Source organism: Anser cygnoides, chromosome 13, assembly GCF_040182565.1.
Source record: "Anser cygnoides isolate HZ-2024a breed goose chromosome 13, Taihu_goose_T2T_genome, whole genome shotgun sequence".
NCBI lineage: Eukaryota > Metazoa > Chordata > Aves > Anseriformes > Anatidae > Anser > Anser cygnoides.
In genome coordinates, this window is record NC_089885.1 from 9,952,674 (window position 1) to 9,968,320 (window position 15,647).

Below are 15,647 nucleotides of genomic sequence, written 5' to 3' on the forward strand. Positions count from 1 at the left end.
GTTTTGATAGGGCATGTTATTCAGGGAATTTCATGATGACTGGAGAAAGGTAAATATAATCTATCAAACTCTAATAAACTTGGTGAAAATACTATTCAGCCAAGTAAGTATGTTATCTGACAGTCTTCACAGCTTCCAATAAAAGTGGACATTATCAGGAGCAGACATTCTATTTAAATAATAATAGTGCTTAGCATTGTTCGACAGACATATGATGAGGTTAATTATAGGTTGAGCAAGCCAAGCTAAATCTTACATCTTGCTGCTTTCATATCAATTTACTTTAAAACTATTATTGTAAGAACCCTTACAGGAGTAATAGCATAGAATCAGCAGGTCTCATTGCTTTTGTTGTATCCAAATATATCCAGATGCTGGCACTGAAGCATGAAGATGTTGCAAGTGTTCATGTTTTTGCCCTTTTACAAAGGCATAAACAAGATGAGATCATTCAGAAGAAATGTATTTACTGTACCCAGCTGAAGTGATCACTCACTACCTCACAGATTGTGGATGTGGGTTTCACAGGCAGCATAGGATCTCCAGCACTCTCTGGAAGCAGGCAGCCATCTGACTTCATTAACTGTTGCCATCCAGCAGGGCCAAGGCTGCTGGGCAATTCAAATTTCTTTCACATTATGAAATTTGTGTATTTCTTCCTAAGAGTACTGCAGACAGAACTTAAAAGGTGGGACTATCAATGGATAAACCTTAAAGGAAGCAACTTGTCACAGCCTCACAGGGGAGGCTGAAATTACCTGTAATTTGAAAGGCCTACTCCTGTAACGTAAAGGATATTTGCCTATTTCCTATTACTGGGGACATAGTCTTACCTAGAAAAAAAAACGTTCTTGTACAAAAAGCAACTTATAAGATATTCTGTAGGCTTTGGCACAGACATTTTTTAAACATATATTTTTAAAATCCAGATCTTGGAAATTTAAGCTCTTATTTTAAACTTCATATAATCTTTATGTAATCTCAAATATAGGCTGTTTTAAAGTTTCTTATTATTTGAATTGTGCTACTGTCATAAGTAAGTAGGCTTTCATACAGGTAAAATGGAGATGAAAATTTAATATTTCCTTTGTTTAGCAGGAGGTTTTACTTATTCAAAAATAAATCTTTGCTTCAGAATAACCACAGAAAAAAATATATTCACAAAAAGCACTGAATAACTTAGTTCCATAAGAAACCTGAAACCATCCACAGATAACATGTACAGCTGATTTTGTCTATCATAAATCAAGATCCTTTCACAATTTAAACTATCATTTTAATAGGGAGAAAAATTACATTTTGACCTCATATGATTTCTTTTTATATTAACCACTGGTCTACTGCAGTTTCAAACCTGAAAATTCAGATAGAGAATTGAACAGTACAGGAGTACTTACCAAACTATCTGGGCCTCTTAAATTGTTCTGTTGTGGTCTGCTCACTTGATCTCACCTAGACATTTTCTAATTTTTTTTTTTTAAAGCAAATTTTTTTTATTTATTCCCTAAATTCTTCAAACAGAAAAAATATGAAGCTAATTTTTTAATTTAAATTAGGATCCTAGCTGCATTATCCTGACTGATCAATAAGCCTTTAGAAATCTGGATACTCCATCCTGCCTTAGTAAGTACCATATTTCACAATTGTTATTTGAATATTGTGCTACTTTGTCAAGATTACTATTGTACTATTTGCGATTTTACGAAAACATCTTCTAGTCAGTCTTTACACTACTGTGAACTTCTGAGATCAAAACAAGACCACTGAATCTGCAAAACTAGAACTAGAGTATGTTATCTAATGTCTGTGCTACGTCAGAGCAGAGAGACAGAGAAAGGAGAGGAGAACACCCTAAGCTTTCTCTGACAGGTGCTTTCTCTGCACAAAGAACATAACTGGGCTAGGCAGGGAAATAAAGGCCAGGCCCTGTTCTGTTAGAGCATTGCTCAGGCACAGGGGGCTTCCTTTTCTTCCGTACTGAGGTCATCCGGGTACAGAAGAGCTGGATCATAGACCATACCAGTTAGTCAAGATGATATCCATTACTTCCTACCATAACGGAACATTTCACTTTTCACCATGAGGGTCATAACTCTCAGTTAGCACTGACTTGAGACTTCTGCTACAAGTATTTAGAATTACTGCTTGCATATAAAGCATTCTGATACATTAGCAAGGCTCCTTTGGGGTTTCCAACAACACAGAAAGCCCTCTGGTAAACAGCAACAGCTTAGCAGGGCTGCAGATGAAAGAGTTTGCACTGTTTTATTCTTACCTCAAGACTGTGCAGCTAAAGTTTGTGCCCTTATGCAAATCAACACCTTGGCACAGGAAAACGAGAGAGTTCCAAGTACAGACAACTATGCTGCAAGTGGTGCAGAGGCAAGAGAGGACACCTTTAGACTGTGGTCAGGTCCTTCCACAAGCTTCAGGAAGGCTGTCACAGCTCTACCCCTGCAATGATGCATTTGCCTCTCTGATCTCTGTTGCCTTTAGCTATGAAATGCGGAAGAGCAAGACTAACACTTCTCTTGACTGACAGTTTACTTTCAGACTCCATGATATTATCTTCTAGCTGTTTCTTGAAAGCAGTGGTAATTCCCATCGTTATTTCCTGAACTCAAAAGGAATCCTACCCTCCATCTTCTAGGATCCACATGTGAGTTAAATGAGACATTGGAGGTGAAGATGACGAGAGGATACCACCATAAATTTGATTTCTATTCTCTCACCGAGATATCAACCACTGCTATATCAGTTTCAGGGGAGTCCAACATGCAAGAAAATACAATCTGAAATTCAAATGAAAGACACTGGTACGAAAATGATTATATTTTATTGCCACTAGAATTACTAGCATTCTGTTCTGATTTAATTTTTATTTTACTTTGGGAAGCAACTCTTGCAAAATGGGAGTTGAATGTGTGTGTGAACATTTGATTTCTTGCCCTTCCAATATAAGCAAATTGCCTGCATCCCTACCTTTTTGATTTATTTATTTATTTTAAATCAAGAGCATGGCAAGCACCTTCCCAAGAGACACAGTCCTCCTTTATCAAAATGTACAGGGCATTCTTTCCAAGGTTAGTGAATGGAACGTAACCTACAACATCTGCTAATAGCTGGAAACCTACTGTGCCTCTGAATTAGATTCCTATGACAGATGGGTTGTGTCTCCCAGGAGAAAGGCTTTTACAATGGACCATCTATTGTTCCATCTATTTTTTTTATATTTTTTTTTTAATTTACAAAGCTTATATATATATATATCTTCAGATATGTCTTAGGAATTTGTTTCAGGAAAGGAAGAGAAAGATGAGACAGGCACAGAGAGGATGAAAAGCACAGAGACAAAAGAGTGCCCAACTCTTGCACAACTATTTCACTATCTATGTTCACTTTCGCAACCTGGCAGGATCCAGCCCTTGCCACAAGACAGGTGCTAGCAAACTGTTCAATCCCCTGGTTTTGTGCACCTCTTTATCCTCTGGTGGGCACAGAACACTTCATCTCTCCACTCAGTTTTCCAGGTTACTTCCAATTTTCAAACCTATTTAGTCAGAAAACTAGGAAAAATTAAAGCAATTTCATTCAAATCATGCCAGAGCTCCTAGGAACCTCAGGCCAGCTGCAGCTCACAGCATAGGCAGCAGAGGATTGTTTTGCTTTGTAAATTTACCTCCATCCTGTAACAGAAAAAACAACATGAAACCCACACAATGTTCCTGAAGTTTGGTATTCAAGTACCCATTCAGATTCAGTCAAAAATGAAAATTAAGTGAGACACAGACACAGCTGGAAAAAAGTAGCTAAAATTAGAAAATAAATCATAAGGATAGATCACAAGATGACCTACACACACAGGTTAAAAAACAGGAAAAAAAATCCCAAAAAATCATAGGAAAAATATGATATGTAAGCTATCTTTAATTTTAACCACCAGTTACACTACTTCAGGTCTTCCTGTTTTTCTGACCTTAACCCCCAGTGTCCTGGACTTAATCATCTCTTGTAGAGAGACTCACTCACACCAAAATGTAGCAACCTGATGTTCTACTAAAGATGACATCTCCTAGGTTCATTTTAATTTCCAGCCCCCAAGTTTGTGCCAGCAGATGTGCACCTGCAACTTCTCCTAGTTCAATTATTTTGGGTCTCTATAACAAACAGAAGTTATGATATATAAATTAAATATTTGAGACTAAGGGTTCTAAAGTGGTGTGGGTTTTGTTTGTTTGTTTCAGCTGAAGTAATCATTTCCACACACAGCTGTTTGGCCTCCAAACATGTTAATTAAAACCTTTTGCAAGGATAATAAAATTTGCCATTCAATCTAACATTGGACAATTTTATAGCTGATACCAAATGCTATATGATAAACTTCCAGTTGAGTTTGAAAACATCATTGGCAGTAATGACAACTAAAGAGAGAGCTGATCTAAAAACCTCAGGTAGTAATTTTCTCCTGTACTCATTACTGAAGTAGAAATATTTTTATAAGCTAGTGTAGGATTTTTTTAATATTATTATTTTTTAATCTAATTCCTGTTTAAAAGCTGGCTTATGTGCAGTCCAGCTGAATTTTAGTAAGACCTGACGATTAAACTCTGCATGATCAAGTCCATGCACCTGCTATGGAAAAAAGCTGGAATGATGGAATTCTTCATTAATATGCCTATCTTTCAATACACCCTGAAACAAATTAAATTCTTAGCTCATACAGTTTGTGTAGCACATAATATATATAACAGAGCTTTTTAAAACCTGATCATTATATAGCTTAAAAAGACAAACCAGTGAAATAAAAACTTTGCTTTTATAATGTGCTCTGAAGCCTCCTTACTCCTGGCTGCAGTGTATATATTTCAAAGTGCTGCACCCTGCCGATGCCCTGGAGGGAGAGCAACACTTCCCAGAGCAGCTCTCGCCGCCCTCCCTCGGCCCATGCTGAGGGCAGGTTAAGGCTCTAGCAGTGCAGACCCATTGTAACAAGGGCCTTGGGGGGAAAAGCATCTTTTTAACCTCAGCACAAGGTTAATTAAACTTCTTATAGATGTCGCCTTTCCCTATCAATGCAAAGCTAAAAGAAAGATTACAGAGGTCTATAGATTCTTTCAAATGCCTCTGCACCAAACTGATGCTACAGAAGTCTCCTAACACCTGGGCTAGTGCCTCTATTGCAGTTCCAGAAGTGGTTCTCTTCTTCTATTTTCCTTATTTAACACTCTTAGCTGTTTCATACTCAAAGACTTCATTTCTGGATGTAGCTACTTAGTCATCTAACACAAAAGAAAATTTAGCTTTCAATGTTAAGAAAAAGAGCCTACTTTAATTTTAGTTGGTTGGCTTTTTTGTTGTTTCTTCGTTAACATTTGCAGATGATTTAACATCTAGATAAAATTGCTATCTGTTGTACCAGCAAAATAGTTCACGTGAAACCATACCCGTTAATCATTTCTGTGAATAACTGAACAACTCAATCCTTCAAAGTCACACAAGTAACTTTCCTGCAGCCCAGTTCTTAATGGAAAGAAGTAAGGAGAAATAACCTGCTGATGATTTAGAAAACGAGGTCACAAGGAAATTCATTAGGTGGAGAGAAATCCTCAAGGCCTTGATTCTGTAATTAGATGCATGATATTGGAGCCCTATGTCTCTAGGGAATCCTACTACTTTCAGTTGACTACCATAGGATACCAACCTAATGTGGATGGTCTGTTCCCTATGAGAAAAAATGATGAACGGGGTATATTTGAACCATTACAAATTGTGAAGTTTTATATCCAGTTCAGATCAAGCCAAGAGACAAATTTCTATAATTTTCTGTCATTAATAAAAAGTCAGGAAACTGTTAATGAACAATAAAAACAAAGACAGCATCCTAACCTCATAGTCTGCACAGCTGGGAGCTCGATCCTATTCAACTGCAATAGGAGGAATCACTTCACTTTCTTCATACTCTTATTTGCCTTCCTAAATTAAACTGTCATTTGCCAAAAGAAAAACAAACCAAAACAAGACCACAACAAACCCTTTATGTTTTTTTCCTGCCTTCTGTATAATACATAATATGAACATTATCACCATTGAAAGCCCAGAGAAGTGTTTGTTCTTTCTAACAGCGGACATAGCAAGTGTTGCATCCTGTCATATGCACGAAACCCATGAAGCTAAGGATCACAAAAGAATTTATGTACACTGTAGTTACTGAAACCTGTCATTTGAATTGTAATGGGAACGGGACAAGGGCCAGCTAATGAAAATACTCATCAGTAATTTATTTATTTTTTCTTATATCTCTTTTTTTGCCCACACTGCACCCGTCAGAGTTTCATCTAGAATGAAAATCTCCCTTCTAATTTTTAATTTCACACCCTGGAAAGATAAAAGGTGACATTATTCCCATATTTTAAGGATGTAAGACTGAGTCAAAGAGTCTTAAGTGTTTATTTGCTTTGAAATAGTCAGTAGCTTGAGGTACTTGGTCTATCCTTATCAGAAAATTTAGCTTTTTATACTGCCTCTTGGGCAAATACTGATAGAGCTAGGCTCTATAAAGGCATCAGTGTATGTAAGCAAATCTGGTGAAGAAGTAATGTGCCTACACTAATAGGCTTTGGGTCCAAGCAAGGTACTGCAGCAGACACAACACAGTGTTAATACAACTGTTTGTATCTGGACCAGAGATGGTGTGTGTCTGGCTGGGTCTAAGCTCATCTTTGCCTGCAGGTGATGTTCTGATGAACGCTGCAGAGCTTGAATGTTTTGAAAATGGGACTTACAGGAAAGTTTGAAGATCCACATAAGGAGGACTTGTCACAAAAAAAGCTGGCCTAGGATTGCAGAGAAACACCTGCAGAGGAAGGGAAAAAATATCTCCTCCTAACCATGGCATTATTATTGTTATTATCATAGTAATGCGACTATCCTTTTTTTTTCCTTCAACAATCTCCTGCTCCATATGCTACCTACCTTCTATTTTCTGCAATTGAGATTGCAGAATTTAATATGTAAAAAACACCCTAATAAAACAAACAAAACATTACTTAACCTAAACGAGGCAAACCTCCCAGTCTTTAAAACAAACATTGTTTGACACACAACAAGCAACTATTAACTATCTGAAAAATGTAATTATGTTATAATTTTAAGGTGCTATAATCAATAGCAGTTTAAAAAAGACAAGAGCAGCAACAACAAAAAACAACCTGGAGCCCACCTAATATATATGTCCTGTATGGAGCAATAGGTTGTTTGCAGGTATTTTCCTCTTAGAAAAAAATACAGCATCTAGGAAACTAATATAAAATGGCAAGAACTTTGCACCTCCACTTTTCACAGAATTGGAAGAAAACCATAAAACCATCAATTTCTGGCTAAGAGAATAAGGTATTATTTTTAATTTAAAAAGGAATTATTCTGGACTTTGATAAATCAGCTTCATAAGAAGGTTTAAATTAAAATAAAGTAAAAAGGAGCCCTCAAATGGCATTTTGTTGAGAGAGAGATTGACACTCAATTTGAAGAGATTAAATTCAGATTAGTATAGGTCCATATGCTAATTATGAAGTTCAGATTAACTATAAAATCCCAAAGCATAATCAAGCTTCTTTATTTCAAAGTCATGTCCTCTAGGTTGCCTTATTCAGGTTTTATAAATTAGTTCACCTTGCTAATTCTAGTAAATGAAAAGAGCTTTGCCCCACTGCACTGAAGGTAACTAAGGGATCAGATAATACTTGTGAGTGAGAATATTAGAAGCTAGCTATTGAGCGGAGCAGAGAAGAAAAGAGCAAAATCACAGAGGAGATCTTGACCCTTCAGTTTCTCATGCATCAAGCAAGAAGGACACCCTATACATAGAGCTATCAGGCAAAACAACAAAAAAAACACATAAGCAGGGCACCCCTTGACATTTGGGCTAGGAATCCTTAGTACTTCCTAAAGTACAGGTGATAAACAGAGTTAATTTCTTCAGAGGGGCTAATTTTTACACTAAAATAATGCCACAGAAATATCAGATGTAGAATAAATGTAATTAAATACATACATAAAAGAAAAACATACCGAACTACAGTAAAACACTTCCTGAAAACACTGAAAACTAAAATTATTATTTTTTTCTTTACAGACTTCAAATGCTTGCTTTGTGCTAATTAACACAGAGTCTTTCTGGGAGTATTGCTTGTTTAAGACAGAAGAGAAACTTTCTGAGTTAATAACACAGGGGTAAAAATGACAACCAAGAGAAGCTGGGCAACATGTGCTGGGTCACTACAGTACAGTAGGTGAATATATAGTACTTACATTACTCAAGGGAATAAAACTAAAGCAGGAGTCCTTGAGAGCAGAATATTTCTACCTAACTGAGATTCTAGAGCAGAGAGTTTAAGCCGCTTATCAGCCACCAGGTAAGCTTCAATCTCTATGGAAGAATAAGGCCCTCTACCCTCTGCTCCAAATGATTACAGGTCATGCACAATCTCAGTTTCTTCCCAAGATTATAATGTACTTAGTCACAAACTGCTATACTTTGCTGCCTTTACTCCATCCATCACAGAAATTACGTATTTTAATTACCTTTTTTTTCCCCCCAGCCACTGCGTAATTATTCTCAACAACAACAAAAAAACTGCAATCAACAGCAATTACACTCTGTGACAGCGCATTTCAGAAGCTGTTACTGAAAGCTATCAGATAGACCTCATATAGTTCTGCCACTTCTTGAATTAGAAAAAGATTTTTTCATCTTTCTTTGATCTCTGTCACTAGGCATATTTATAAAACTTTTTATTATTATTATTATTATTTTAAATGTGTATATTTTCAGGTTTTACAGTTTATTTCCATAAAAGAGGTATTTCAAAACCCTGACAGGGTTTTGGAGCTACTACCATGAGGCATCACAGCATCAAGCATCTAGCCCATGCTTTCCTTCTCCAAGTCCACAGATCTCCTTCAGAGATTTTGTGTAGTGAAAACTCCCAGACTGAGTCTATAAATTCTTCACAGACTCTGTCTTCCCTCTGGAGTAACTCATGGCTAATTAATACCTGGTCTCTTTGTCATCTTGTCTGTTCTTCCCTCAAAAAAACCACCTGTTTTGTTAAAGAGGCTGTGTAAGAGCACAGCAAGAGCACATGGTGGCAAACTCTGTGCCTTACTCATGGCAGTGTTTGGGATTTGCAACCCACATAGATTTGGTCTCAACGACAGTAAATTTTTCGTTGTTGTTGTTGTTTTTAAGACCAAATATTGTAGAATTGTAGAAACTGACGGAAATTACTCTTCACACAGAAAATACAGAGCGTAGTGTAAGAAGAACAGCCAGACTCTTTCTGTCAATGCTGCTATAAATTTCATCAGTTTGCAGATGACAACACAAAGTCATCTTTTTGGTAGTTTTATTTAGAAGAGAGCTTAACTATTGTCAGTATTCCTTTACAACTGTAAAATATAAAATTTCAATTGAATTCTTGACAGGATCTTTTTCCCTGATGTCACGGCAAGATTATCAAAGACTACTTGAGATGCTGATACCACTAAAAGCCTCTGAAAGAGAGAGAGGGGAAAATCTCACAGTCTAAAGTAACATTATGATAACACATACTTTTAAATAGCATAAGTGGACTGACTATGAGGATTACATATCATTTGAGAAGGGCTGGGACAGGATTCATCCAGGCTGGCAAGGCTTCATGAAAACTATGAATTCCAGTGCAAGATAAAAATTAACTGAAATCTTCATTAAGATTATAAATGGTCTAGGACTATACCTGCAGACAAGTGAAGGCAAGGCTTGTACTTAGAGAAGGAGTGTTTACTGAGTTTTACCAAGTTTATCCACTAACTTTTGCAGTACATCTAGAAAATAAAGGCAGAAGTTCAGCAACTTCAAGTCTTTGTAAAGATATTCAGTACTAACCACAACAAGAAATACCTCTTGTACCTGAGAGGAAAAGAAAATGGGGCTGTCCAAACCTAAAGCAGTTGCAATGCTAACATCAACTCAATACTGCTTTTGGATCAGCGTAATAGAAGATTAGCCTACAACAAGCTTTTCTAGCCTAAACACCTGTATAAGCAGATCTTAAAGGAAGCGAGTACTACTGTCTATTACACAGACAAACGCCTTCTATATCACACTTCTCTTCCTTTCTGCCTCTTGCCTCCTCCTCGACAGTGTAAGTCAAAGAATAAACTGACAGCCCTCAAAAATAGAATAGGAAGCTTTTGTCTGGTCTATTGCAGTGTACTGTACTTTAATCCGGGCATTTGAAGGAATGCACAACTGAGAAAGCAGTGTAGAAAAGGGACTGGAGCCAATGGGCACTGAAGATATATTGACGTAGTCACCAGCAATAATATCTGTGAAATGACAGCCTCACTCTGGCTGTCCTTGGCACTTAAGTAATATTTATTTGAGAGAAACAGCTGTTTGTACCACTGACATGCTGGGGGGGGGCGGGGCAAACTAATTGGGTGATCCAGTCATTAAACTAATTGTTTTTGACTTTGAAACACTCCCACAGTCAGTATAGAAAATAGTACACTGAAACCTATGCTTCAACATCAGTTTCTAGAAACGCATCTCAGTGTCCTGTATCGTATTACTGAATTGGTCTAAGCTACTCCATTTATTTTCAGAAAGATTTGCATTTTGAATAAGCATTTTCTCCAGAATTTATAGATCAAATAGCTAAAATTTCTTCATAGTCTTAATACTACATCTAAGCACAAGCTTTCATGTTCAAATAACTATTTGAGACCTAGACAAGGCTTGCTATCCGAACCAGATACCAGCTTGAGGCTATCAGCAAAAAAGGTGGTATTAAGATGAGCATACTAAAGATGTTATTAAAGCATATTAGATATTATTAGAGCATATTAAAGATGTTACAGTACCTTCTTTTTTAGCAGAAGGACTTGGCTTTTGCAAATACCATTTACAAAAGAAGTATCTACCAAGACTTAATATGTACCAACCCTACGAACAATATTCCATGTGCTGGGAAAATAACATCTAAATTGAGGAAAAGTTCACATATTCACATTAAAGCAAAATTAGCTATAACCAGAGGTTGATGAAATCATACAATCACTTTCTTTTACAGCTACTCTGAGAGTTAACAAGATTTTATTTCAGAGGAAATAGAGAAATAAATGTATATATGTTACTTTTTTACCTCCTACTGCACATTTGGGTTTGGAAAGACTGAACATTACTTATATTCAGAAGATTTTATTAGGCACTGTTAGAGAGAGCTTGAAACATTAGTAATAAAGTTTATGCCCTTTCTAGCTTCCTGTTCTCTTTTTAAAGTAGAATGATGAGAAGAAAATGTCAGTTGATGACCTATCTCATTTGAGTTAGCCTATACTGAACATTTAGGACTAATCTGAATAACTCCAGCATAACATTTCATTATTTATGTGACAGCAGAAGTCAGAGGCTGAATCAAAATCATAGCATGCTAAGCTCTGTACCGTCAACAGATAAGAACATCTCTACTCAGAGAGTTTACAGTCTAAAATTGGTCTCTAATTTTGTAAATGTCTTTGGATATTTTTAAACAAGGAAATAGTCCAACTGTTTTTAATAGGACTTCTTGGGTACATCTCTACAGCAACGAGGAAGATGGCGCTATCCCAAGTAAGTTACTGCTGTGACAAAAAGCAGGTGAGCCCTCCTTACACAACTCAAGCTATTTAACAAGCTTTGCTGTCCAGAGTCCAGGCTACAGTCCGCAGAGACGTTTTGTTTTTCTTAGGGTTTTTGAGCTTTCTGATCCTTGACCCTCTGTAGGTGCTGTTCATGTGTATTTGTATGATCAAAAATAGTTGCAATTGTTTAGAACGCTTCAGGTGGCAGGCCATGTTTTGCCTCCTCCACTAACAGATGTGGAAGATATCAAGGTGGCAGTCGAAAAAGATTGAGTACATATGGATAAGTGCTGCCCCCTTATTCCTAGGCAATTGCACAGTTTTCCTAGATGACAGTTTATGTACTTCTTAGTGGATGTAACAGATAAATTACTGATGAGGACAGCAGGTATACAATCATGTTGTCACACACGCAGGAATGGTTGAGAACAAGTGTCACGGAGTTCAAGAGAAGAATGTTTCTATATTTCTAGCCTCTGGAAAGGGCACAACAAATTCAGTGGAAGATCCATCAAATTAAGGGCAGGATGTTTGAAAAATTCAAGTAATCTTGGAAAGAACAAAGCAGAAGTAGCATAGAACATTTCTCAATAATATTCAAAGTTCTCAGAACGTCATTTTCTGATTATGTATTAGAATAAAGCTGTAGTTCAGGAAAAATCATCGATGGCAGCCTATGACTATAAGAAAACTGAATATATCTAGTTAGATTTGTACTCCATTATTCCAGTTTTGGAATGGTTATCCTGAAGAACCAAAGATATCAGAGAAAATATATGATATACAATCAAGACTCAGCAGATGCAAATAGTACTCACTATAATTGTTGGTGCCTAATGATTAATTTTGTAACAAATATCTTCAACACATTTGCAGAAGAATCCTTTATTTCCTGTAACTTCTGACATGCAAGTATTTGTAAGCCACTGTTTGTTTGTTTTTTAATTAAAAAAATACAGCATAAACTAAGAGCAAAATTCTCTTATTTGACATATTTCTCATTTTACTCTTAAATTAGAAGTGTTGAATAATAAGTGGCAATAAATATACCACAAAGAACTAAAACCAAAGGTATTATTTTTTCCATTAAAACTACATACTTTCAGAATCTTTCATCTTCTGCTGATGAAAGAAGGGACTATGGATATAACTTAAGGCTCATCACATCCAGTTTAAAATTAATGAATTTAAGAGGTATTAAAATCAGCCTTATTTTTACATACAGTATTATAATCTTAAAAAAAAAAAAAGCTTTCCACTTTCACTGGATTAGAACTTTAAGAGGGTGGTTGCTGCACTTCTTGAAATAAATTGTTTTCCTTCAGTGCTTACAGATGCCTGACATGTGGTCAAGGAACCACTCCGAAAAGCAAGTTGCTGATCAGTAAGCAGAAATGTCTCCTTCAAAATCTGAGAAACTTTGATTTGTGTGCAGAGTCAGAAATATTCCAGGCATGACACTGTCAGGTACCTATGAATCATTTCTATTGCCATCAGCTTGCAATTTTTGATAGAGTTATTAACTACAATTAAAAAATCTTAGAGGCAAGCAGCAAAATTTATCTTGTTGGTCAGGATTGTGTAATTATGTAGTATAGATACATGTTCATTTCAACTTTTTTTGTTTGTTTGTACAAAGCTTTCATATCTGTAATAAAAATCGATTGTAAATGTTGAGGTAACTTTCTCATCAGAGAACTGTTCACATTTTCAAATTCAAAATAACAGAGCATATAAGCTTTTTCCTTACCCCCAAAAAATTTCAGCTGAATAGCTGCAGTTATTTGTAACATCTGCCCTTCTATTTTTAATTGTGTCCTAGTGCTCTGAAGCAGTGTCAGATTTGTAGCAAGATGTAAGAATTATGGTCAGCAGAATATATGCAAACAGCTCAGCTAATTTAAATAAATGCTATTTTATTACTAATGGAGCTACAGACAACAAAGGCAAGAGGGTCTGACACATATTTCTCATGTCAGGAGTGCATCAACTTACTGCCCTGAAGCATCTGCAGCCTCCTTTCTCTGTAATCCTCTGCAACTTTTTCCATACCAGTTCCAGGAGCTCAGTAGCTCGTGCTCGAAGTCTGCTTTGTGTAACCTCAGATCATGAAATCATGAGAAAGAGCAATGAAAAACCTCATCTGGGACTCCCATGCCACTACCTTCAGTCTAACATCTCTAGAGCTGCCCTTGTCCTCAGACAAGCTGTAGGTGTAGGCAGCCAACTGCCTAGAACTTTGACTTCTTGACGTGAATTGCCTCATAATGAGCCTTCTCTGGTGTTCAGTAGAGTTTCAGCTGCACGCCTTGTCACCGAGGACACTGCGTTGCTGCTACCCTCATGTCCTGGTTTACCTCACTTTGCAAAGCCCCTGTTTCTGCTCCTTAATACCTTGTCCACGACAGACATGTAAAAGATTCCCCACTTCCCTTGCCTGTAAGAAATGTCTTCCTAGTGAAGCAACAACTAAAACCCAAAGGAAAATCTGGTCTGTTTTCTTGCTGAAGAATCCTCAACTTTCAACTGACGGATCCAGAAAGGAGGGCATTTGTCTGAATAATATTTTTGGATTAAATTTGGAAGTGCACAAAATTTCATTTCACACACAACAAGCTATAATAATATAAGTAATAATATACTATAACAAGAACATTTGTTGTGACAGCAAACTGTTCTGGACTTCAGCTCAGAGGCTTGAGGCTGCTGAATTAAACAGGCTCCAGAAGGCCTCTAACAACCACTGTGCCACAAGACAGCAGGCAGCAGTTCTCTCTGCTTCATGCTGGATGCTTCACCTGTTTTCAGGCACTTCTGAACAGAGATGTACAAACAGGACAGAAGTAGTAGATAACTGGAGTTTGTGAAGGAAATAAAATCTTCTTAACTTCCAAGAAAAAAGATATTTTTTCGTAAGTACAAATGTACTTGAAGTAATATTCTGACCCTCGTTAAGATCAGCCACACAATTCTTTCAGCTTCAATAGAAACAGGACTTCAACCACAGCGAAATCTATTACAGCTCCTTCAGAACACATGCTTTAATGGAAGTCATTTTTAAAACTATATATTAAGGTCTACTCTCGGTTACATACATCATCTTCTTGATTTTATTGCTCTGACCATGGCTCCTCAAAGGCAAAGTGAGAACATTTTAAAATGTTATTTCTTGTCAAGAAATTATAAGGTTTTAAAGCAATTTTGAGTGTTATAAGAATTATTTAAAACCCAGCACATTCTGAAGAACATTTTCACTTATGTTTCAGAAGCATTCAAATCTCCTTTTGTGTATTGATGACTGAAACAGGACAAAATTTGTCTAAATTAATGTTAGCTGCTGGTGTCTAGGACGGCTCAGTATTGTATTACTTGCATTTACTGAACACAGCACATCTCTTGAAAGAACAGATACAATTTGCTTTGTGTACTGAACTGTTACACTGTATATATGCCACTTTCAAAACAGGATACGAACCTCATTGAGCTTTTAGGGAGCTCTGAGTATTCCTAGCTTCTGCTGGCACAGTGCATCGACCCACCCATTCTCACCATCCTTGGGTTCTGACTCCTCAGTAAGGGTTCTGGTTCAATACATTTCAGTTCAGCTTCTCAACAGAAAAGGCATGGTACACTTGGTCAGATACAATCATTTTACACATCAGAACTAATTGTTTGTCAGGTTATGTGAAAATCATTTCTCTGAATCTATTAAGACATTAGACAGTTTCTTTGAATATGGAAACTCACTTCCAAAATAGAATTTGAAATTAAATGTTATCATTGCACATATGCAAGGGTAGAAGGAAGAAGTTATTTTTTTCCCCTGCTGAGCTGGATGCTTGTGATCAAATTTCAAAAAGGTGATGGCAGAGGACAGAATTAGCAAAGATCTTGTATTATCCCAAGTGGAGTCAATTTAATTAGGAACATATTCAGGCCTCAAAATAGTTAATAGAAAAAACTCTTCACCCAAATATTAACCT

At 36.7% G+C, this 15,647-nt stretch overlaps 1 long non-coding RNA gene across 2 annotated transcripts in view; it reads right to left on the reverse strand.

Annotated features, from left to right (window-relative positions):
* Positions 1–14,680, reverse strand: part of LOC106037703 (uncharacterized) — a 129,513-nt gene extending 114,833 nt beyond the window's left edge. For both annotated transcript variants that reach the window (XR_010834897.1, XR_010834895.1), the window contains exon 1: positions 13,660–14,680. This is a non-coding gene — a long non-coding RNA (uncharacterized lncRNA). The remainder of the gene's footprint in view (positions 1–13,659) is intronic.
* Between the last annotated feature and the right edge of the window lie 967 nt (positions 14,681–15,647).